Source organism: Geotrypetes seraphini, chromosome 3, assembly GCF_902459505.1.
Source record: "Geotrypetes seraphini chromosome 3, aGeoSer1.1, whole genome shotgun sequence".
Classification (NCBI taxonomy): domain Eukaryota; kingdom Metazoa; phylum Chordata; class Amphibia; order Gymnophiona; family Dermophiidae; genus Geotrypetes; species Geotrypetes seraphini.
Window position 1 is genome coordinate 78,357,693 of NC_047086.1, and position 26,490 is coordinate 78,384,182.

The 26,490-nt window shown below is 41.9% G+C and overlaps 1 long non-coding RNA gene across 1 annotated transcript in view; it reads left to right on the forward strand.

Annotated features, from left to right (window-relative positions):
• Nucleotides 1-1,976: 1,976 nt before the first annotated feature.
• The window catches only part of LOC117356601, a 107,021-nt gene continuing 82,507 nt past the window's right edge, over nucleotides 1,977-26,490 (forward strand). The window contains exon 1 of the long non-coding RNA XR_004538678.1: nucleotides 1,977-2,094. This is a non-coding gene — a long non-coding RNA (uncharacterized LOC117356601). The remainder of the gene's footprint in view (nucleotides 2,095-26,490) is intronic.

The following is a 26,490-nucleotide window of genomic DNA, read 5'->3' on the forward strand; positions in this document are numbered from 1 at the left end:
TGTATTTGTTGTTGTTTGCATCAATAAAAATTGTTTGAACTTAAAATGTACTCACGTCATCAATTGATCACAAACATAATGGGAGTTTATTCAAAGAACTAGGTGTGGAATATGGAAAAAACACTTGATTGGGCTTTTGCTGATCTTAAATCTTGTACTAATGGAAGCATATAAAGTTGTTTCATTTCAGAGCGCAAAAGCTTATTTGGAAATTAATACTGTAAAGGGGGGAGAGTTATTTATGTGGGCTATTGCTAAGTTGGGTTATTTTACAAGTCCTGCTATTTTAGCACAGGGCCTTATTACATAAAATGGGACCCTGTGCTAGAAAAGCATGATTTGTGGTAAAATAACGATAGCCTTTGTTGATAACTCCCCCTCCCCCTCTAAGTCTTCAAACAACTATATAGGGGCCATGTTCTATAATACTGTAAATTACCAGCACACAAATCTTAAACTGAATCTTTAAACTGTTGGTAGCCAATTAAAAGAGTGTGAAAGCTGTGTAGGATGATCTTTGGGACTTATCATTAAGATCTTTGCTGCCACTTTCTGGATTCTTGTTTATTTGCATGCAGTTCCTTGCAATTATCTCAAACTGATTTAGTGTACATGCTAAGGGATTCGTTATATAAAGTTGTTTCTTGGTATAGGGCTTGATTTTATATCACGATGCCTATTGGAGGAGAGTGTAGCACAGTGATTAGCGTTACAGTCTCAGGCCCCAAGGTTGTGGGTTCAAATCCTACGCTGCTCCTTGTGATCCTGGGCAAGTCAAGAAATCCTCCATAGCTCCAGGTACATTAGACTGTGAGCCCCTCAGGACAGATAGGGAAAATGTTTGAGCACCTGATTTGTAACCCATTCTAGCTCCTTTGGGAGGAAAGGCTTTAAAAAAGAAAAATCAAATAAATGTGAGAATTGCTATTTTAAGCCTGTTTTAGAGTTCTGCTATTATTGAATCAAGTCACTGTTTCACAATAAAGTATGCAAAAGAGTCACTACTGATCTGGTGTGCTTTCGTCAGCCCCACTGTTGTTGGATTTATCATCAGTGGACTTGTTTCTTTGTTTATAGTTTAGGCCACAGATTATTACTCAAATTTACCACTACTCTGAAGAACCTATAAATGTGTACTGTACTGTAATTTATGCAGGAGCTCTCCAATCACACTGCTGCCAATGGGGAGTGGTGTTTCAATACTGTTTTGCTTGTTCCTCACTATTGGGAATGTGATATTGAAACAGCAACCCAACTGCTAGGAATATAGGTGAAGGACTCCCACATTGCTTAGAGGGAACATTATATTACAAGCCCACCTCTACTCTCCCCAAGCTACATCACCGTAAAAGTGTGTGCATATGTTTCAAGCATGCACTTTTTGTAAATCTGTGATGCACTTTGGATTATTTTTGCAGTACCTGGATTGCCATCTAGGTGCATATTGATGATGCCACAATGATGTCAAGATTGTGCATCAGACACGTCCACTTGCTCTGAAGCACAGCCATTGTGAATAGTATATCTTTTTTCTTTTCTTAACCTTTTGGAAATGAGGTTTAATATGCAATATAGATATTTTTTTCATATGCTTTGCTTGAGTAATGTATTATTAAAAATCTTTTTCTATCATCAAGTAGGAGTTCTCTATACCCCCAAAACAGAAGTTTAGTATGTAATATATATATTGTCACAAGCCCGATCCCAGTTCCGGCCTAGTGCCAGTGAAAAACCTTAGAAACCGCCCGGTGAAATTAGTCAGGGCTGATCACTATGTGCCTGCAAGACAGGAACTGGATCAGGAAGCGCAGGCTGTGTTTGAGCAGGGTGTAGCCCATAGACCTGTGAAAATAGGTCTTACCCCTTTAAATCCACCATCTTGGAAAGGGCTGGCCAAACAGGGTAGAAGGCAGCCTCAGCAGAGGAAAGCCCTTCCCCTGAGTAGGGCTGGGCGTAGCACAGCAGCTTTTGAACACTTAGAGAGCTGGCTGTCTAGGAGGAAAGGGAAGTCCAGGGAAGTTCCCACCAGCCCAGGAATCCACGGATGTGGAAATGATAAACCCAGAGGCAGAGGAGCAAACACAGGAGAACCAGGTATTGAAAGACATGGAATGGAGTTCTCTGTCAGAACCTGCTTTACCAGAAGCCATGGAAGTGAGTTGAGCTGATTGTGTGTTTGCTTTACAAAGTTGTTTTTTTATTTTATATTTTTTTATTTTTTGGGGTGTTGGCTGGCTTGCTACTTGGACAATGTTTAAGGACAGTTAAGCAACATTGATAATGCATTTTTGAGTGTTGTGAAAACCCTGAAGGTTGGGGGCAGGATCTGCCCAACATCTTAGTGGAGGGATTGAGGGTTATTTTGCTCTTTGCCTTGACAAGGAGCCGATCTGGCAAGCCCACCAACCGTCCGCTCCTGAATATTGGAGAGGAGAGAAGATCTGCAGTGTTGCAATGTGATAGTTTTCTTGACTAAAGACTACTTGAGCCTAAATTGTCATCTGTTCTATTGTGGCCACTATGTGGTAGAACTTACCTGGGACATAAGTTGAACACTTGGAGAATTAACCAGACCAGGCTGGTGAAGGCAATATTATTTGTTTTCATTATTGTTGCCATTACTTTTGGGACTGTTGCTTATCATGTATTTTTGTTTTTGCCCTATTTGGATGAACAATAAATAGTATTTCTTTCTTTTGATACTTACCTAAATTGTGTCATTCTGACTTTTGTATACAGATTGAAGTATCAACAACAGGAACTTCCTCCTATTTGGGGAAGCATGCCAGGGCGATATTGTAGGTGTGTGCCGAGCCCTGCTAGGCCCTAAGGGACGGCCACACTACACGTGGTGTCAGAAGTGCAAGAGGGGAGAAAATGATGGTTTTATGTTTAAATTGTATATTTAATAGTGCATTTTATGAAATATTCATGTTCAAGTAATTGTATTGCACTGTCAAAGTTTACAAATCAATAAAGATTTATTAAAAAAAAAAAAAAAAAGAAAAAAGGCCTCAGAAACATCTCCTCTGCCCTTGATAATAAATTTTATATCTGGAAATAGCAATATAAGGGCGTTTAAATGTTTCTTTATTGTTTTATAGGGGGATCTTTGATAAAGCAATATGATTGAGAAATATGTCGGATCATTAATTCCCAGGTCAAATTGAAATTGTGATGAATTTAAGTTAAGTATGAAATTCATCGGGATAATTGATATTTATATAGAAAGTTAAAAAAAAGTCTAAAAAATACATTAAATTAAATTATTTATTATCAAGTTAATATGAATTAAGGATTACTAATCACTAGAATTCCTGCCAGATATAAAATTTATTGTCAAGAGTGGAGGAGGTGTTTCTGAGGCCTTTTTTCTTATAAAAATTAATTCCAGTGTTCCTTTGTGAAAGCGATTGATGAAATTGGAGCGTTATTTAATATTTATACACTCAGCTTTGATAAGTGAGGTTATATGAAGTTATCTGAGTGATTATATATACAGTAAAACCTTGGTTTGCGAGCATAATTCGTTCCAGAAGCATGCTTGTAATCTAAAGCATTCATATATCAAATCGAATTTCTTCATAGGAAATAATGGAAACTCGGACAATTCATTCCACAACCCCATAACTTTAATACAAAATACACCAAAAACATGCTTGTAATCCATAGCACTCGTATATCAAAGCAAATTTCCCCATAAGAAATAATAGTAATACTATACGTACTTGTATTGCAAGACCTCGCTCATTTAGAACAGTCACTACACTGCTGTGTCAGAGAAAGAAGAACCATCGGCTTAGTTGTGATGATGTGACGCGTGTTTACTGTATGTACTCGTATTGCAAGACTTTGCTTGTTTAGAACAATCGCTACACTCTTGCAGTGTCAGTGAGAGAAGAACCTTCGGCTCAGTTGTGATGTGTGTACTGTATATCAAGTTAAAATTTAATCAAATGTTTTGCTTGTCTTGCAAAACACTTGCAAACCAAGTTACTTGCACTCCAAGGTTTTACTGTATTTGATAATTTAAGGCCATCTGGAATAAGAACTGGATTTACACTCATGCATGCATAAATGGGTGACGGGACTAAATCGCGCGAGACAATGGCGCGCCGACAATTGAGCGCAGACAACTGAGCGCAAGGTTGATGGCACGCCGAAGAAAAGCACTATTTTAAAGGGCTCCTACGGGGTGTGTGGGTGGGGGAACCCCCCCACTTTACTTAACAGACATTGCGCTGCTGTTGTGGGGAGTTTGGGGGGTTGTAACCCCCCACATTATACTTAAAACTGAACTTTTTCCCTAAAAAACAGGCAAAAAGTTCGGTTTCAAGTATAATGAGTGAGGTTACAACCCCCCCAAACCCCCCACAATGCCAGCGCGATGTCTGTTAAGTAAAATAGGGGGGTTCCCCACCAATACCCCCCGTCGGAACCCTTTAAAATAGTGCTTTTCTTCGGCGTGCCGTCAACCTTGCGCTCAGTTGTCGGTGCGCTGTTGTCTCGCGCGATTTTGTCTATGAACCCATAAATGTCACTATTCTAAAAATAAAAAAAAATTGTGTGCATAATGAGTGCTCAGAAATTAGTGCCTATAACATAGGCAATTTTTAGTGCATAGACTCTTATTTGGTCCTTATCTTTATTTAAGCATAATTCTGTGAATGTAGAAAAAAAAATTGATATGAATATATTTGCTAGAATTGAAAAATCCCCAACTGACATGATTCTTGATTCTGAAGTATTTGTGTGCTTATAGTAAACACACCTTTTTGTTTGTCGATTATACAACTTTTCAACCTAATATTTTCTCTGTGAAGAATTTCTCTGCTGCTTAGAAATACAAATATGCATCTCTTTCCTTGTACAGTGGTGTTATTGATTGTAAGACATCCTACAGCACATTACATGTTAGAATTACAGTAAACCTTTAGATAATACCAGTTACTGGAATTGTTTCTACTGTAAGTCAAACCACAGGAAGAGGGACCTGTTGGGAAGTGGTCTTAATACATTACGCTACTTCAAAGCATTCCCATGGATTTGCCACTTTGCGGCATCCATAATTATAAGAAGTAATTTGGTTGGAAGAATTTTTTTTTTTTTTCTAGTAAATCAGTATTCTGTAATTCAGATCTATAAATAAGCTATGACTTGATAATGTGCTATTATTCTGACCGTCTTTAAGTAATTAACTTACAGCATCTCTTCCTAAGAATGTCCTGTTTATAAACCACAGGGTAGCTTTTATATTTCTGTTGTTTCGAGTAAGCATTAAAATAATACTATATTTGTGCTTGACATACAGTATTATTGATGTGCCATGACCGAATGCTATGTCAACAGAGAAGAAATGATGCATCAGAAAAGCTAGTTGCAGGTTGATCCGTGAGGTCATTGCTCCGTTGGCTTTTTAAAGAGTTTACCAGTTCCAGTTTTATGTGTAGGCTATGGGAATTATCAAACCATTAAACGTTAGTCTGGTGAAAAATGTGATTTTCAGATCCACGTTTGGGTAGTATGGAGGGTTGAAAGTTTGTAACTGAACATCTTATGAGACGTTGTTATTATTTTTAGAATCTGGGATTATAGAGTTTCTTTGATCAGCACAAATAACTGAACATGACAGACTGAGCTAGAGGAAATGAGAGAACCATAAAGGCTGAAAGTAGATGCCAAGAAAATAACAAGCAAATCACAATAGGAGTGAGTCAGTCTGTGAGATGTTCCAGTTCCGATTCAGATCTACTTGGACAGGTCGCTTAGTACAGTGACTGCTCCAATTTCTGTAAAAAATAAAATAAAATAAAATTGAAGCTTCTTCTCACATTGTAAGCTTTTTTGTTTGTTTGTACAATAAAATATTTTTATTCATTTTTTTTAACAAGTACATCACTGAGTCAAAAACTAAATCCATATATTTTTATTCTTTAATCCCTTTTAAAAATCAAGGGGTAATTTTTAGCAGCAGTGGTGGCAGCATTGCAGTTTAACATTTATAAAAGAACATAAGAGCATAAGAATGGCCTTTTTGGGTCAGACCAATGGTCCATCAAGCCCAGTAGCCTGTTCTCATGGTGGCCAATCCAGGTCACTAGTACCTGACCAAAACCCAAACAGTAGCAACATTCCATGTTACCAATCCAAGGCAAGCAGTGGCTTCCTCCATGTCTTGTCTTTGTCAGTAACAGACTATGGACTTTTCTTATAACCAGCCACAGTGTGGCTGTGTACTCAGCATTGCTCTTTGCATTTGGTTTTGGCTCCCTGCCTGTTGCTTTCTTCCTCTTGACAAAGATTTCATCGAAACACGGCCTGTGTTGAGGAAGCGAGGAAGTGTGAGGAGATGTTAGAAGATTGGTTGCCTGTTATGGCATTTCACCTCTGCTTGTGAAGACTTTGAAAATGCTCTCTGTCCTCTTGGTTTGAGGCTTTTTTGATTATCTAACTTATTATATTGTTTACTGACAGCACGCTTGCACTAGCACCTGCACTTTGTGATATGGAGGTTGGATTTGAACTCTAATCTGTTTGGGATGTTGATTTTTTTATTTTTTCCTTTCTGGATGGCCCACAATCATCTTGCTTGTTTTATTCCTCGTGGACATTGTTCCAGGAAGTCTTCGAATTTTCAAGCTAAGTGATTTATGAACTTTTGAACACAGCTATATTTATATATCATTGTATGATTTTTTTGTGTGGCCTTTTCCAGCTTGGTTTGATAGTACTTGTTATATGTTATATGTTGTTATACCTTGTCTGGTTTGTTTGTAGTTTTTGTATGGTGTTCTGTGAAAATTTTGTGACATTTTTGCAAATTTTAAATTAATAAATATGTACAATATTTCTAACTTTGTAATTTGAGTACATTGCTCTGATATTATAGTATTGTTCTGTGGTATATACCCTTCAGGGATTTCTTTTTCTTATCTTTGAGATTTACTTTTGAATCCCGTTGTTTATTGGTTGTAGCTCTCTGTTTTATTTATTTATTTATTTTTAGTTTATTGGGATACCATACCACCCTGACCTCCTTTCTTTCCCTCCACCACCCTTCCATACCACCCTGCCTCCTTTCATTTCTTCCACCACACTTCCATACCACCCTGCCCCCTTTCTATCCTTCCACCACCCTTCATACCACCCTGCCCCCTTTCTCTCCTTCCACCACCCTTCCATGCCACCCTGTCCCCTTTCTTTCCCTCCACCACCCTTCCATGTTCCTTTTCTCTCTCCCTCCAAACCACCAAAGTCCCGCGATGACTGAAGCTGTGAGGGTGCCTCTCTCTCTCTCTGCTCTTCCTCTCAATGGGCCCTTGGAGCCCTAAATCACCCGGACAACCATTCAATTACTGCAGTATTCATCGATGATCGAGTCCGGCTCCATATCGTTCTGGGCACCCAACACCGAGCATCGTCCCTGCCCACCTCGCGCTCACCGACACTGAGGAGCTGCAGCGGTGCTCCTCCTCCTCCCGTTCACAAGTGCCACTTTAAACCACCCACCCTGCTAGCTAAACAAGTTCGAGGGGAGACTGAGGGAGTTCTGCCAGAAGAAGTAAGTGACGTCGGAGGGGGTGGACCGGCAGACGTAGGGAGTTGCGGCAAGGTCCTGCGATGACTGCGGCTGCCGGTCCACCCTCCTCCGATGTCACTTACATCTTGTGGAGTAGAGGTGGCAGAAGTAATGACCACAGGACCTGCCTGCACATCAGCGCAGCTGCCGACTCTGCTCTGGAATAAGTATGGGGAGTCAGCAGCCGCGCTGAGGTGAGGTGCAGGTTGAGAAGTAAGGCGGGAAGTCCGGACCTGGCCAGCTGTGCACCCTCCTAGGGCGTGCACCCTGGGCAGTCCACTACCTCCTGCCCCGCCCTTGGTACTCCATTGCCTATGGAATTCATTTTTGAAGCAGATGGACATCACAAAATGGCCAAAGGTCATCCATTTGCCAAAAATGTCCAAATCATGAATTTGAAAAGCAAACAGGGAACATCCAAAAGAGCTATGCATCCTAAAATGGCCATCCCCTGAGTGGGCATTGCTGAGGGTAGTGTTATGCTATGGATGTCCTAATACGATAACAGATAAAAGTATGACATTTGGAGCTGGAACAAAAGATCATCCATCCTAAGAGCAGATATAAAAGCGAATAAGTGAATCTATGGCTTATCTTTTGTGACCCATCTCTGTTATCGCTGAGTTGCAGAGTGGAGTATTGGATTCAAGTGCTGTATGGAGGAGAGTGGAGAGCTGGATTGGAGGGGAACTAGACCTAGAAAAAAAATGAAGAAAACTGATGGATGAGAAACAAATGATAAGAAAAACCATATACATCTAGGTTGAGTTGAAGGAGAACTTTTAACATAGTAACATAGTAACATAGTAACATAGTAGATGACGGCAGATAAAGACCCGAATGGTCCATCCAGTCTGCCCAACCTGATTCAATTTAAATTTTTTTTTTTTTTTCCTTCTTAGCTATTTCTGGGCGAGAATCCAAAGCTCTACCCGGTACTGTGCCTGAGTTCCAACTGCCAAAATCTCCGTCAAGACCCACTCCAGCCCATCTACACCCTCCCAGCCATTGAAGCCCTCCCCAGCCCATCCTCCACCAAACGGCCATACACAGACACAGACCGTGCAAGTCTGCCCAGTTACTGGCCTAGTTCAATATTTAATATTATTTTCTGATTCTAAATCCTCTGTGTTCATCCCACGCTTCTTTGAACTCAGTCACAGTTTTACTCTCCACCACCTCTCTCGGGAGCGCATTCCAGGCATCCACCACCCTCTCCGTAAAGTAGAATTTCCTAACATTGCCCCTGAATCTACCACCCCTCAACCTCAAATTATGTCCTCTGGTTTTACCATTTTCCTTTCTCTGGAAAAGATTTTGTTCTACGTTAATACCCTTTAAGTATTTGAACGTCTGAATCATATCTCCCCTGTCTCTCCTTTCCTCTAGGGTATACATATTCAGGTCTTCCAGTCTCTCCTCATACGTCTTCTGGCGCAAGCCTCCTATCATTTTCGTCGCCCTCCTCCAAATGATAGAGCTGTTATATATCACAGATCAGATCTCTTGAAGGTCTTCTCAACTTCAGAAAAGCAATAAAAACATACCTCTTCATCTGACCCTCTGCCCTTGATCCATGGACTACATAGAACCAGTCTGTCACATAAGGAAGAGATCGACCAGCAAAAACCTGACAGAGACATCCTGCAGGAGCTGATGAGCCTGAGGAAAGAAGTGGAGCGCCTGAGAAGCATCCAGAAAGATGAGGCCTTCATCAATGGAATCCTCCAGGAGCTGTCCCAAGTCTCCGAGCAGGCGCAGAGAGACAAGACCATCTTCGAGACGCCCAAACCAACCAGACCTGCAGCCTTGGAAGAAGCAGTTGGGGGCTAGAGATGCCGACACCTGGCAGCTAGTTACCTCTACAAGCAAACACAGAAGGCCTTCCTCTTATTCATGCAATCAGAACAGCTTTACATCAACCCCACAGATCACCTTGAGGAACAGGTTCCAGCTTCTACAGGATGGACCTGCCGAGCAGGCGCAAGAAGACAAGACCATCTTCGAGACTGGCCTCCAGTGACCACAACATGGTGTGGTTTCACCTCAGGAAGGGTTTCACTAAGTCAAACACATCCACAAAGGTCCTTAACTTTAAGGGAACTAACTTCAAGAGCATGGGAGATTTTATCTATGGAGCACTGCAAAACCAGGACACAACAGATAGTGTGGAGGTACTGTGGTCAGCTCTGAAATCTACCCTACAGGAAGCAACCAACCTCTATATAAAAACAGTGAGTAAACGACGGAGAAATAATAAACCCCCAATAGTTCTCCGAAGATCTCGGAACTTGTAAAACAGAAGAAGAGAGCATTTGTATCCTACAAACAAACAATCACAATGACTGGAAGCTAAAGAAGCCTGTCTGGTGAAATCCAGAACTATTAAAACAGCAGTCAGAGATGCCAAACTCTGGATGGAAGAAAATCTAACTAAGAATATTAAAAAGGGGAATAAATCCTTTTTCAGGTATGTTAGTGACAGAAAAAAAGGAACACAGATGGGATAGTGCGCATAAGGAAACCCGACGGTAACTATGTAGAATCGGACTCCGATAAAACCGAACTACTCAACGAATACGTCTGCTCTGTCTTTACCTATGAGGTGCTGGGTTCCAGTCCACAGCTGCAGACAAGGGAGAGCTCAGAAGACCCATTCTGGAATTTTGAATTTACCACCGGCAACGTCTTCCAAGAACTATCAAAGCTCCAAGTGAACAAAGCCATGGGACCAGATAAACTGCACCCCAGAGTGCTTAGAGAATTGAGAGATGTCTTGGCGGAGCTGTTAGCTGCACTCTTCAATCTTTCCCTAAGCACGGGAAGAGTCCCATTGTACTGGAAAACAGCTAACGTCATTCCGCTCCACAAAAGGGATGCAGATCGGAGACTGCAAATTACAGCCGGTAAGTCTCACATCAATAGTGTGTAAACTTATGGAAACGTTGTTTAAACACAAATTAGATACAATCCTGAGCGACGAGAGGCTGAGGGATCCCCACCAGCATGGATTTACAAAGGGAAGGTCCTGCCAATCCAATCTAATCGGCTTCTTTGACTGGGTAACAAAAAAGCTAGATATGAGAGAGTCCCTGGATGTCGTATATTTGGACTTCAGTAAGGCTTTTGATAGTGTCCCACACCGTAGGTTATTGAACAAGATGAGTTTGTTGGGACTAAGAGAAACATTGACTGCATGGGTTAAAGACTGGCTCAGTGGCAGACTCCAGAGGGTCATGGTAAATGGTACTCCCTCCGAAACGTCAGAAGTGAACAGTGGAGTGCCACAGGGTTCAGTCTTGGGTCCAATCCTATGAAATATCTTTGTATGGGACTTGCCTCAGGGACTTCGAAGTAAAATTGCATTATTTGCCGATGACGCTAAACTGTGCAACATAGTGGTCAAAAGCACCATGCCCGACACTATGGCGCAGGACCTACTCACTAGAACAATGGTGCACAACTTGGCAGCTGAGTTTTAATGCCAAAAAGTGTAAGGTTATGCATCTTGGCAGTGGAAACCCACACAGAACTTACACCCTGAATGGTGAGACCTTAACAAGAACTGTTGCAGAACGGGACCTAGGAATAATCATTAGTGAGGATATGAAGATTGCCAATCAAGTGGAGAAAGCATCATCCAAGGCTAGACAAATGTTGGGTTGCATTCGTAGAAGTTTTGCCAGCCGAAAGCCTGAAGTTGTAATGCCGTTGTACAGGTCCATGGTAAGACCTCATCTGGAATATTGTGTTCAATTTTGGAGGCCACATTATCAAAAGGATGTGCTGAAAATGGAGTCAGTTCAGCGAATGGCCACTAGGATGGTCTCAGGACTCAAGGATCTCTCATATGAAGAACATCTAGGTATGTTGCAGCTATACTCTCTCGAGGAACGCAGAGAGAGGGGAGACATAATAGAGACGTTCAAATATGTTACTGGCCATATTGAGGTAGAAGAAGACATCTTTTCCTTACAGGACCTACGGCAACAAGAGGGCACCCATTAAAAATCAAGGGTGGGAGATTTCATGGTGACACTAGGAAGTATTTCTTTACTGAAAGGGTGGTTGATCGTTGGAATGATCTTCCACTTCAGGTAATTGAGGCCAGCAACGTGCTCGATTTTAAGAAAAAATGGGATAAGCATGTGGGATCACTTCGAGGAAGTGCTTAGGGGACCCTTTTCTGCCGTCATTTTCTATGTTTCTATGTAAGGATAACGACACCTAATATGTGCCAACTAGGATGAAATCTTGCATGGTAATCTTGTACTGATACCGTGTTTCCCGAAAATAAGACAGGGTCTTATATTAATTTGTGCTCCAAAAAATGCACTAGGGCTTATTTTCGGGGAAACATGGTATCTACGCTTGACACTTGCCATGTTATACCTATAGCTCCCATCCCTTTGTGCACTAGAACACCACCAACATCACTGATGACATCATCAGTGACGCAGCAGAGGGAAGGCCCCAGTGGGGAAGGCCGCAAAGCAGCCCATTTAGAGCGCTGCCACCGTTTTTGAGGCTTCGGAGGTTTGTAGTGTTCTGGTGCACAAAGGGATGGGAGGGAGGGAGGTATCTAAACTAGGGCTTATTTTTGGGGTAGGGCTTATATTAGGACCTACCCCAAAAATCATGCTAGGTCTTATTTTCAGAGTAGGTCTTTTTTTCGTCGAAACAGGGTATTATGTATGTTTAATCTGTAACCCGTTCTGGGTTCTTTGGGGACAATGGGATAGAAAACAAATTAAATAAATAAATACTGTATATGTTTATGAAATTGTAACCCTTCGTCTTCAACATTTCTGGACAGTCAGCACCAGATACAAAATCCACTTTTGACTTCCTGTTCTCCCTCCATAGTAATGCCAGCTGATAAAACTTGTTTGGTGGGTGCCATTGCATTCTGTTCCAAATCAGCGTGCTGTTTTTTTAGGGAATGAATATCTAATAAGGTATAACAAAGCAAGGAAAAAGAATAAATGAAGGAACAGGATATCTGTATACATTCCAGTCACAATTTCCCATACAGTTTTGTACTTATTGTGCGCCATGTGTTCTTGTACTGTCGGATTCCTGTAGGCTCTGCGTTGCAATCGCTAATAAATATATTATTTAAAAACAAACAAACACCAAAGCAAGGAGCTAATATAATGAGACTGATTATAATCTTCCTTGCTTTTTCTTATCTACTCTTGCATAATCCAAGTTTGCATATTGGTCATAAGTTTTCCCTTTGTCTTAAACTTATAGTAATGCTTTAGTCTTTAACACAAAATCATTACAAAAGAAAAAACTAACCCCCTCTTTTACTAAGGTGCGCTAACCGATTAGTGCACGCTAAACGCTAATGCGTCCATAGACTAACATGCATGCATTAGCGTTTAGCGTACTTTGGTAAAACAGGGCCTAAGTTTTTATTTATTGACATTTATAAAGTTGTTATGCTTTTTACACATTTTGTTCTATAATATGTTTATGATTTCCCTTCATTTATTTTAACTTTCTCTGAGCTCTCTCCTGTTCCTGGCACTTCTTTGGGAAGCTTTATTCAACCACATAAATCTTCATTTTTCACAATTATCTGCCTTAGTTACAAACATACTCAAGTTTAGTACCTGAGGTAACTTTCTTTTGAATGTAGTTTAATTCCCTTCAGCATCTCTTATTTAATTTTGTGTGCATCATTCTTCAGTTTATCAAATTTGGCACATTAAAGTTCTATTGTGGCTTCCCCTTTGTCTGTATTTAAATCCCAATCCTAATAAAGTGACAATGTTAGTTATCATAGTTTTTGTATTACATAGCTTTTGTGTGGTTATTTTCCTTATGTTAATTTGGAAAACCATAGCCACAGGCATAACGATAGTCTCGTATCCAATAGAGAAGACTGTTAATGCCATCCTTATAACATTTAAATCTCAGTGGAAAAACAAACCAGCAAATTGCAGTCTGGCATCTTGGATAAAAATGAGTGTTGTTCTATTTGAATTTAACATTGCTCATCAGCAAAATCATTTCTCCAGACTTCATATTTACTGTGCCATTCCCTGCTCTGATTATATATATCTGGGGTTTTTTTTTCAGATTTGAGCATTGTTTAAGCCTGGGCAGTATGGCCTTTCTCCATCTCTCACAATTTCTGAAGAACTCATAAAACTGACCAGGAGGAGAAAGAAGTTTGTGAAAGCAATTGGCTACAGGTTTTTCAACTCTGTTTCAAACATTACATAAGTTAGGTCTGGAAATTATAATAATTTTTAAGTTATACTTTCAAATAAGTTTAGGGCAGCTGGAAAACCTAAATATTACTACTGAGGTCAGAAAAAGGCAAGTATTAGCGATATCAGTAGTTGCCAAATACTTTCAGAAAGAATAAGGATCTAGACTCTTGACATAGCAAGTAGAGAGAGGAAGCTGTTATGGAAGAATTCTCCATCCTATATCCAAGTATAAAATGTGCTACAGTTGTTTTTTGGTTCTTTTTCTCCCCGGCTTCTGACCATAAAGCCAAAGGAGAGCCTTCCAGATTCAAAGTTCTAGCCATGTAGACTCAGACACTATATTGAGCTACCCTAGTTGGTATAGTAGGTATGTGAGTGATCTAGAAGTATAAGGGTAACAGATGCCCTTAAACATCTGCATAGAGAATGACATGGGGACAGAAGCTCATTTTCCGTTCCCGTTCCCCGCAAGTTCTTTTCCTGTCCCTGCCTCATTCATGCAAGCTCTGTCCTCATCTGCACAAGCCTCAAACACTTTAAAATCATAAGGCAGGGACAGAGAGAGTAACAAAACTCATGGGGACGAGACGGGGAAATTGAGTTCCTGCAGGGATGGGGACAAATTTGTCCCCGTGTCATTCTCCACAATCTGCACAGTTGCATTTGTGAGGAAACAACAGAGAATCCTCTCCATCCCATCTGAAATAGTGAGGAGAAAGGAAAAACTGGGCTACATGTGTATTTTCCAGCAGAGGATATCAACTGAGCTACTGATGATATAAGAACATCTACTGACCTGAAGGAGAAACTTTACTATCTGTAGCTGCAGTGTTCCTGAGGAGCCAACCAACATATGAGCTGAAACTGAATTGAAAAAATCTGCATCAAAGCCTCAAAGTCCTTTCGTTCTTTTTTTTTTTTTTTTTAATCTTTATTGAGTTTCTAAAACTAACAAAAATGCAATACAATATCTATACAAATAATAGTAATCTCTCATATCAAGCAGCATTATGGGGTAAAGACCTGGAACAATTATGCTTGCTAATACTTATGGGAAATTCAGGAAACACCTAAAATCATATCTGTTCCTGAAGTTCTTAGGCAGTTGATTTGTACAATCTTTCCCACAATAAATGATCTCTAGAGCCGCTATTCACTAGTTTTAACCTGCCAGTTCTATTCAATTTGTAGCATTTTTAATCATTGTAAACCGCATAGAACTTCATGGTCCTGCGGTATATAAACTGTTTATTATTATTATATGCACTTATAATCATTCAGAATCCATACAACATTAAAAAAAAACCCACCCAACCAACATTTTCATAAGGGAATAGAACCATACAAAAGAAATACCCCCCTATCTCGCCCCCTCCTCCTTTCATTCTTTGCAGGTTATGCATAAATTCTATTCCTTCAAATTTTGAATGTAATTCTTGTTTTAGTTTGGATGTAATCTGCCTTGAACCGCAAGGTAATGGCGGAATAGAAATCACTAATGTAATGTAATGTAATAAATGCAAATCAGTTGTTTACTCTTTCTAAAAGCACAAAGAATAGGGGACATACCATTTATTCATTTCTAAAATTTAACTAGGTGGGTAGCAAAATCCATACATAAATTAGTCTGCTTTAATACAAACAATAAAATACACATATAAGTCTTTTACACCATGAAATTAGGGAATGACTAATAAGGTATAACAAAGCAAGAAGCTAATATACCTCCCCTTTTACTAAACCACGATAGTGGTTATTAGTGCAAGGAGCTGCCTGAATGCTCCACGTCGGGAGCAGCGCGAAGAAGCATTCAGAGTGGCTCCCTGTGCTAATAACCATTATCGCAGTTTAGTAAAAAGGGGGAGGGGAGGGAATAATGAGACTGATTGTAATCTTCCTTGCTTTTTCTTCTCTTGCGTAATCCAAGTTTGCATATTGGTCATAAACTTTCCCATTGGCTTAGTCAGGAGAAAATGGGTTTCACTCGATACTAAATTAAGCTCTTGAACTTGTTGCCAGAGGCTGTCCTAAAATCTGTTAGCTGGGTTTAAAAAGGCATGGATCATTTCTTGGAGCTAATGTCAATAAACTGTTACTGAGGCAATCCTGGGGACAGCCACTGCTTATCCTTGGGGATCAGTCGCACTGAAGTTTGCTACATCTTGTGATGCTGCCCGGTGGCTTGGTCACTGTTGGAAACAGGATACAGGTACAGATGAGCCTTTTGTCTAGCTAATATGGCAATTCTTATGTTCTGATGTTCAGGTGTGACGAAAACTGTAAGCTGGTTTTAAGAAAGGTTTGGACAATTTCCTGGAGGAAAAGTCCATAGTCTGTTATTGAGAAACACATGGGGGAAGCTACTACTTGCCCTGGATTGGTAGCATGGAATATTGCCACTGTGTGGGTTCTGGCCAGGTACTAGTGACCTGGATTGGCCACCATGAGAACGGGCTACTGGGCTTGACCCAGTAAGGCTATTCTTATCTTCTTATGAGATAATACTGAACTGCATTGCCCAGCTACCCAAAGTAGTGAGATTTGAGAAGGGGAATGGACTTTCTCTGTGAAGACTGTTGAGCTTGCAATATCTGAGTAAATGGAATCAATGTTTCAGCCACTGTGCTGTAGCTTTCTTCAGGGTATGCTGTAAGGTCTACAGTTTGTCTTTATATATTGTGGCTTCTCAAACCCAATTGGCCTACCAAGAAACTGGCATTCACATTCACCAGCTACATCTGCTCCAATCTCCTGGACCGTACAAAACCCCATGGAGTTGCAGCCACATGTACATTGCCAAAACCAGATGCACCATAGAGGAGCCTCTACAAAAGCATAAGAAACATCACGTACTAAGGCAACTGGTCTTATGACTGGATTTGAGGATGAAAACATTTTGGAGAAAGAAGATTGTTGGTGGCCGTGAAGAATCAAAGAGGCAATAAAGATAGCAAGACACTCTAATAACTTCAGTGGAGACAAGGTGCGCATACTGATCAAAGCATAGCAACTGCTCTTTCAAAAGAAATTTAGCTCAAAAAGGACTGGTGCCAAGGACAAACATCTTCTTTCCACCTCCAAAGTCTTAGAATATGACCCAGTGGTGGAGTAAAGGAGGGTATAGGGGGGGAGGGGAGGGCGGTCTGCCCCAAGCACCGTCTTGGTGGAGGTGCAGTCACCTCTCAGCCCCCCATGCCATACTCACACCCTCTCTTCCCCACCCCCGTACCTCTTTGGACCTTTGCCAACACGAGCAACTACTCTGGCTTGCTGCTTGTGCCAGCCTGGCTCCCTGGTGGGGTCAGGAAGTGATGTCAGAGGGAAAGCCAATGCTGGCGCAAGCAGCAGGCCAGAGATGCTGCTTGCTTGCGAAGATTTAAGGAGATATGGGGGTAGGAAGGGAGGGTGCAAATGTGGCATAGAAGGAACAGGGGGTGGCATGGAAGGAGCAGGGGCAGAGAGGAGGGAGCTGGGGGGGGGGGGTCCACCTACCCTTGCAACGCCACTGTTATGACTTACAGAAATTCCTCCCCCCTCTAGAGGTAGAATTGTTTCAATGAGTTTTCCAGCCTCTTTCCTTTCAGAATTTAAAATTGCAACCAATGAACTTTCCCTCCAAAATTCAAAATCTGTTACTAATGGAATTTCCCACCTCAATTCCTGCAGAAATCTCCTTCCTTCTTGAGAAAACCATCCACCTCAAATGCCAGCTAATCAAACTTGAAAACCCACTCTATATAAAGTCAAACTGCAGACCTGGCAGCATAACCTGAAGAAAACCACAGTATAATGGCTAAAATGTTGGTTCCACTTACTCAGATGTGACAAAATCAGGACAGCTGCAACACTTATGACGCAAGACATGGAAGCCTAAGGGAGCATTGCTCTGCCAAATTGGAGTTGGGAGTATAAAGCATCAGAGACATTGTAAATAAACAAGCTGCTTTTTGTTGCTTCTTGCCATCCACTTTCCTCTATACATAGAATTTGTTTGCTTTTGAAGTGTTGAGAGAGTGAAGCTGCTTATGGCCTCCCAGAAAATTCCAGTTCTGGCTCCAGTCCCAATCAAATAAATGTTATTTACGTAGTCTCCAAGTACAATTGCCTACCAAATACCAACTCCACTTTACATAGCAACACAATCTGGAGTAATTTATTAAAAATTTAGTTAGAGCTTGTATATGTAATATAAAGTGTTACATGTGCACAATTTCTATGTAGCAGGTCCTCTGGAAGACTGTACTGTATTCTTGCAGCTGCGGAAGCTATAGATTTCAGAGGGGGAGACCTCTCCTATCTTCTTCTGGTAGGTCTTCTAGGATGGGAGAAGAGGTTTCTTCAAAACTCTAGCTTTCGAATGACTATTCAGCTTCGGTGTCTCAGCTCTTTGCATTAGCATTTTTCCACTCTAAAAGATGCTGCAGTCAGGTTTTTTTTTACACATATCAGCAAAATCAGAAATGACAACTATATATACATATTTTAAACGCCTCAACTTTACAAGAGTTCCCTGAACCCAGAAGATTCCTATTTTGCAAATTTGCTAACCAATTTTTATGGTGTTTTTTTTTTTAAAAAAGCACAAAATTCATTGACACTAAGGGCGTTAGCGGTTTTAGCGCACGCAGCTTTTTAGCTTGCGCTAAACCCACGCTACGTGGCTAGAACTAATGCCAGCTTAATGCTGACGTTAGCGTCTAGTGCAGCTGGCAGTTTAGTGCACGCTATTACGCTCGTTAAACCGCTAACGTAAGGGAAGCCCTAAAACTTTGCTAGATGTCCTCTCACCTCTAGACCTGTGTTATTCAACTTCTTCAAGCCAAGTACCTCTTAAATCTAAGAAATATCAACTGAGTACCCTCGATCACCAGCCACCCATGCTCTGCTCCAGACCTGCTCAAGCTTCACCCCAGTCCTGCTAGAATTGGAAGAATGGTTTTAGGTTCATTGAGCTTCTTTTTGTCATTTTGGTTGGACAGCATAGTGCCCAGCTCCTCCTGTTTTTTTTTTTGTTGGAGTAGGAAATGTAGTTTTGGGACTACTCAGTCCCTCCTGTTGTTATTGTTGCAATAAATAGTATTATGATAGGTCCTGAGCCCTCTTGTTAATTTTGCTGCTGTGGGACATGCAATACTGGGGTCATGGGGTTTCTCCTGTTTTCCATGCATCCTTGCTGAATTTAGGCACTTGCAGTGGCAGGGGTGACAAAGTCCCTCCTTGAGGGCCGCAATCCAGTCGGGTTTTCAGGATTTCCCCAATGAATATGCATGAGATCTATTAGCATACAATGAAAACAGTGCATCCAAATAGATCTCATGCATATTCATTGGGGAAATCCTGAAAACCCGACTGGATTGCGGCCCTCAAGGAGGGACTTTGACACCCTGAGCTATGCCATCTTCATAGCTGATGTACCTGTGGGCATGTAAATGTAAGCTGCACTGATGCCAGGTTATACTAATATTCTGTAACAGAATCTGAGTGCTCAGGTGCCGTTATTAAATAGGACCTCAATATATGACATTGGAGCTTATAGAATTGTCTCCTATGCTTTTAGGTAGCTTCCAGGGCTAGTGATAAATCTGCATGTCAACTGATGCACACAATCACTTACAAAGGGGATCATGCTTTTAATCTGTGGGGCATTTTAGGACCTGGGGTCTCGCATGCATAAGTTCATAACACATACATTTGAGTGCATAAACAAGGGGTTTTATAGGGCATAACCTATATTTATACATTTACCTTGAATTTTCAAATTGTATGAGTATAATTTCTGAGCAGAACTTGAAGGTCTGTAGTACAGTGGGTAACATTCTGTGGATACATACAGTCACATAGCAACATGATGTTCAGACTCATACTGTGCATTTTTTAAACGGGTTAAGCCAAAGGAACCTGTCACCAGGAGTGGGATCCCTAGGATAGTAGACTTGGGGGTGGGTCAGTAGAGTGGGCAGACCTGATGGGCTATGGCCCTTATCTGCTGTCATCTTCTATGTTTCTATGAAATTACATTGCTGTGTATGCTTTTCAAATTACAATTGGCACCTTTTGTAACTTACCACTTTATTCACAAATATAGTAGCTTATAAAGTTGTTGCTGACATAGAACATAAGAATAGCCTTACTGGGTCAGACCAGTGGTCCATCTAGCCCGGTAGCCCATCCTCACGGTGGCCAATCCAGGTCACTAGTATCTGGCAAAACCCCAAATAGTAGCAACATTCCATGCTACCGATCCAGGGCAAGCAGTGGTTTCCACCATGTCTGTCTCAATAACAGATTATGGACTTTTCCTCCAGGAAACTGACCAAATCTTTCTTAAAACCAGCTACGGTAACCGCTCTTACCACAACTTCTGGCAACGTGTTCAGCCCACTGGATGAGGACTGAAGCCTACCTGCTGTGACAGCAAAGCATGGAGAAATCTTGGGTGGCATACATGAGAAATTCCTCAAGTGGCTAAATGAAAGACCACTTTGACTATCCACTCAAAGCCATTTCTAGAAGCTTTTTCCTTTACTGTTCTGAACAGCCCACAAGTGCCAATAGGCTCAGCTGCTTACTGTCTGGCTTGCTTAATGATCCCTTTGGGTAAAAGTTACTCATGTTTTGAAGAGGCAGATCATTGCTAATAGTTCTTGCAGGGAAGGAAATTTAGTGATGTATGGGTGTATTACAGGCTGTATCCTGTCGTCCTTGTGGAATCTGATTTGTACTGGTCAATATGTGTAGCTTAGCAACTAAGCTTCTGAGCTTGGTTTGGGAGGCAATTCTTTACGCACAGCGGAGCCCATAGATCATCAACACCTCTTATTTGTTTGTTTACTTGGGATTATGAATCTCCACATCTTCAGAAGGACAAGAAGTGCTTAAAGAATACAAAATACCGGGCAATCAATATAGTATGCAAAACAGTTGAAATGCATTTGAAAAGTACACAACTACAGTGACACACATGGTGCATTTCCCCTTTTTCCATTTTCAGACTCAGGCATTTCTGTACGGAGGACTTGTTTGGAATAGCCATGATAACAGCAGATGTGAGAATGAGTGGAGGAAGAGGGTATGAGGTACACAAATAAATGATATGGTCTATTTTATCTTTATAGGGAGATTGTCAGTTGCTGTCTTGGGAGGGAGGGATGGAAAGCCGACATCAGCTGCAGTGAGTGGCCTCTTCACTGGGGGCGCCAGTGCCAGTGCCTCTCCTCCTCTTAGCCCCCTCCCCCCTGTACCACTTTGGGTGTTTGCCGGTGCGAGCAGCATCTTCTGCCTGCTATTCACATTGGTGTTGGCTCCCTTCTGATGTCACTTCCTGGTCATGAGACCGGAATGTCATGTCAGAGGGGAGCTGCGGGTGCTGATCATGCTAGTGAACGAAAACCAACATCTGCTGCTTTGCTGGGATGTAAAGCTGACATCAGTTGATCTGCTTCCACCTCATTCGTAAGTACGAGTCTGACGTAAGTCAGATGTTCATTACCCAGGGACTGCCTGTATTACAGTTGCTAGTTGTTTAATAAAAGTAATGTTAAGTTATTGTGACTATATAAAATAACGTGACATATTGCAAAAAGTAATGGTTAGAGTTGTTTCATTACATTTGCGAGAAAGTAATCAGTACAATTACTGGTTGCTTTTTAAAAGTACCTCATAATATATTACCGTATTTTTCACTCCAAAAGACTCACTTTTCCACCCTCAAAAAGGGGGTGGAAATAAGGGTGCGTCTTAAGAAGCGAATGTAAAACCAAAAACCCGTACCTCTTTTTGGCATCCTGGTGGTCCAGCACATTTTCCGCATTCCTGCCTCAGTTCCCCTACTCTCTTCCGGCAGCATCAGTGGCAGAGCGGTGCACGAGGCAGATGCACGCTTTTTGCCTGCTTGGTCCCTTCCTGCACTCCAAATGGCTACCTGTCAATTCTCAAGGGACAAGAACTGACAGCAGCCTTTCGGAGTGCAGGAAGGGACCAAGCAGGCATGCAAAAAGCATGCGCCTGCCTTGTGCACTGCTGTCAGAAGAGAGCAGGAGAACCGAGGCAGGAGCACGGAAAACACACTGGACCGCTGGGATGCCAAAAAAAAGATACCGGAAAAAGGGGGGGGGGTGCCTGCCTGCCTTTGCCTTTGGGCTGGCTAGCTGGCTTGGTACTGATTGGCTGGCCGGGTTGACTGGGGGCTGGCTGGCTTGGGATGGGGTGGCTAGTTGGCTGACTGCCTTGGGGCTTGCTGTGAGCTGGCTTGCGATGGGTTGGCTGGTTGCCTTGTGGCTGGCTGGCTTGGGGTGGGTTGGCTGGTTGCCTTTTGGCTGGCTGGCTGGCTGGCTGGCTGCCTTGGGGCTGGCTGGCTGGCTGCCTTGGGGCTGGCTGGCTTGGTGGTGGGTTGGCTGGTTGGCTGGCTGCCTTGGGGCTGGCTGGCTTGGCACTGGCTGGGGGCTGGAAGCTGACTGGCTGGCTAGCTGGCAGCCACTAGATGTGCCTACCATTAGATGTGCCCACCACTAGATGTGCCCTTTATCCTGTCCCAACCTACTACTAGACTACCAGAGGGGGGACAGGGTACAGGGCACACTATTTGATTCAGAATTTTTTTTTTTTTTTGGTTTTTCTTCCTCTATAGGTGGGTGCGTCTTATGGTCAGGTGCGTCTTATGGAGTAAAAAATATGGTACTTAGTAATATATTACTGCCCAACACTGCCTATGAGTAATCTTTAAAAAGTACTCTTAGAAACAGTCCATCTCTTCACCAATGTGGCAGCTTCAAGTATTTCGCCCTGTTATTTCATTAAATCTGTTTATCAAGGAGCTAGTATTATCTATCTCCCTCTGCTTCTTCACTAACCCCCCCTACACACACCTTTTACTAAGCTGTAATAGAGGTTTCTACTGCGGCCCAGAGTGCTAAATGCTTTGACACTGCTCCGATGCTCATAGAATTATTATGAGTGTCGGAGCAATGTCAGAGCATGACTTGTAAAAGAGTTGGTATGTCTTACACCCACCCATCCTGAACATGTCCCAGATCTGTCTCTCCTGTTGGTGCACTCTAGAACAGTGAGTGTTGGATGTCCAGCCTAGCCTGGACAGTCTCTGCTGCTTTTCTGGGCTCTGATTGCTCTGAACACCAACTGCACTCCCAGGATCATTGCCAGACTCCAAGTACCAACTATACTCCCCAAGGGTGTTACAGGGTTCCGAGCATAGATTGCATTTCCAGAGTCCTTTGCAGATCATAAACACCAATTATTCTCCCAGTGATTGTTACAGGGTTCCAAGCACTGGAGTAATGAAAGCACTCCCACACTCCCCCAGTGGTCACTGACCCCCCTCTGACCCCCAAAGATGTGAGAGAAACAGTATATACTAGCCTCTGTGAAAGCTGCAGATATTATGGGTCATCCTAGTAGAGCAGCAAGCAGGTATCTGGAGTATTCTGGTGGGCAGTGTAGTGAACCATACACAGGGGGATCCAGGCCATATCCCATGCTACTCACTACATTTATGGTGGAACATGAGAGCCCACCAAAACCCACTGTACTTTCATATAGGTGACACCTGCAGCCATAAGGGCTATTGGGATAGTAGTCAGGTAGGTAGAGGAAGTTTTGTAGGGCTCATCATACACTATAAGGAGATTATGGTGACATGTGAACCTAGAACCCTTTAAATGAAATTCATAGCAGTGCCCCCTAAGGTGCCCCACTGCTCTGTTGGAATGTCTGTGTAGCCAGTCCATTAAAATGCTGGCCCCTTCCACATCTACATGAGTTTGTTTTGGATGTTTTGCATTTGGACATTTTGATTTTCATAAATTGATGAAAAAGATAGACATCCTAAAGGCCAGGACGTCCAGATGGATCATTAAAAAAAATAAATTAGGATATCTTGAGGTTTCAAAAATGGTTGTTTTTCTGCTCCGACTTTTGGACGTCTTGCATGGAACATCCAAAGTTAGACTTAGATGTCCTATTGAAAATGGCCTTCCACGTCTCTCATATTGCCCTTCCCTTTTCCCTCATCCCCACCCAAGCTAGTAACATGCTAGATGAAACGAAATCTCAATAATCATATTTAAACATCCAACTCTTCTCTCCATTTTATATATGGGTTCCATATCTTGATGAAATGCACCAATTCATTCTTGTGCAAAGCTGTAAGTCTTGACATTCTACTAATGGAGCCCATTTTATGCAAAAAGTTGTACACAAATTGGAATAACTGGTTGCTTCCATGCCACTGTCAATTATTGACTCACAGTGAGTATATAAAAAAATACAATTTTGAGTACTTTCCTGGCAATTCTACTGGTTTAACATGAAGCAAGGTGCATTCTATGGATTTCAATAATGGCATTAGAATAATGTGTGAAATCAAAGCATAAACCATATCCCAATAGGGTTGGACCTGTAGGCACTGCCACCAGACATGAAGGAAAGTGCCCTGATCACCACAAGCATGGCAACATATAGTAGAAACGTTACATTCAGTGTAAATGTAAGATATCATTGATATAACATTTTGTACATTTTGTACATTCCCCACCAAGTGACTTGGTATAAAGGTCTGTGTTTAAAAAATGTTTCCCACATTTTAGTCATAAGTCTGCTCTAACAGATCCTAACAGATGTGTTTAATAGGAAGATCAAGAAGTTTTAATAGTGCTCGATAAACTCTAGAAATACACTCCCTGCCACTATATACATTCATAGCCCATTCCAAAAGTGGGTTATTTTTCTGCTTTATTTATTTTTAGTATTTATATACCACTTATAGTCTAAGGCAGGGGTAGGCAATTCCGGTTCTTGAGAGCCGGAGCCAGGTCAGGTTTTCAGGATATCCACAATAAATATGCATGAGATAGATTTGCATCTCAAGGAGGGAGTGCATGCAAATCCATCTCATACATATTCATTGTGGATATCCTGAAAACCTGACCTGGCTACGGCTCTCGAGGACCGGAATTGCCTAACCCTGGTCAAAAGTGTTTACATTCAGGTACTCAAGCATTTTTCTCTATCTGTCCAGGTGGGCTCACAATCTACCTAATGTACCTGGGGCAATGAGGGATTAGGTGACTTGCCCAGGGTCAGAAAGAGCAATGTGGGATTTGAACCCACAATCTCAGGGAGCTGAGGCTGTGGCTCTATCCACTGCACCACACACTCCTTAATAGCCTGTTGCTGAATAAAATCTGAAGCTTACCCCTAATGGAATACATCTTTTGAATCCTAGCCCATATTCTTCCTCAAGCTTAGAAAAGACAACCATAAGAACATAAGAATTTGCCTCCGCTGGGTCAGACCAGAGGTCCATCGCACCCAGCGGTCCGCTCCCACGGCGGCCCATTAGGTCCATGACCTGTAAAGTGATCTTTTGTCTAGAACCTGGTCTTCCCTAATCCTTTATATCCTTCAAACCCCTTTTCTTTTTTATCTATACCCTTTCTTTCTTCTTTATCTGTAACCTTCAATCCCCTTATCCTTCAGGAATTTATCTAGTCCCTCTTTGAAACCCCATAATGTAGTCTGACCTATTACACCCTCCGGAAGCGCATTCCAGGTATCCATTCATCCTCTGTGTGAAGAAGAATTTCCCAGCATTGGTTCTAAATCTGTCCCCTTTCAATTTCTCCGGATGTCCTCTTGTTCTTGTAGTTCCCAGTATGCTGAAGAACCTGTCCTTCTCCACCCTCTCTATGCCTTTCATAATCTTGTAAGTCTCTATTATGTCTCCTCTGAGTCTCCGCTTCTCCAGGGAGAAGAGCCTAAGTTTCTCTAACCTCTCAGCGTATGAAAGATTTTCCATACCCTTTATATTTACCTTTCTCCACTAATTGTCCATATTGTAACAAGCTATTCAGGGAGGGATCCAACTGATCCAGGGAGAAACCTTCTGCCACCAAAAGTGGTGCAGCTCAAAAGTAGTGTCTGCCTCTTAAGAGGGTTCAGATCCAGCTCTCAATGGTATGTCTTAAATATCTGCCAGGCCTTTACAGTCAGTTGTTACACTGCATGGATTTTGTGCATCAACTGTGCTCCCAGGGACCACTGCTGGGCTCTCTGGACTGACTGTGCTCCCAGGTGCCTTCCTGACGCTAGACCCCAGACATGGAATGTGCCCTGAGAGGCAACCTGCCTTGCCCTGAACATGCTCCCAAGGGTGGTCCTGAGACTGGGCCCCCTCTTCTTGGTAGGCCAGTGTGTCTTCAGGAGGAGCCTTCTGGGGTCACTTTCCTGCCAGGTTCACAACTCTTAGCTCCGTTATGAATTTCGCTCTTTCTGACTCCAGCTCTCTAGAGTTCATGGCCTTCAGTTCAGGTCTTCCCCTTTAGAGAGAACCCTCTTCTTTCAGTCAAAAGGTCAAAAGACAGAGATTCTACACAGAATCTCTATTATATATTGTCTGATGGGTCAGAAACCTAGGGATGGGGTTCAGGTGAGGAGTTTTCACTGACTTCCTAAAATACTTCATTTACCTTCATTTGCTGTGTGTGCTTTATTACCCACAACTTTATTCACTAACTTTAATAGATAATCATCCACAAAGTGTATAATTGTTGATCATTAGTTTCACCCCCCCCACTTTTTTTATAGTGAGCAAATTATATACAGTAGACTCTTATTAACCAGAACTCTCAAGCAACCAGAAAAAAAATTCAATAAATACTGTAATACTTT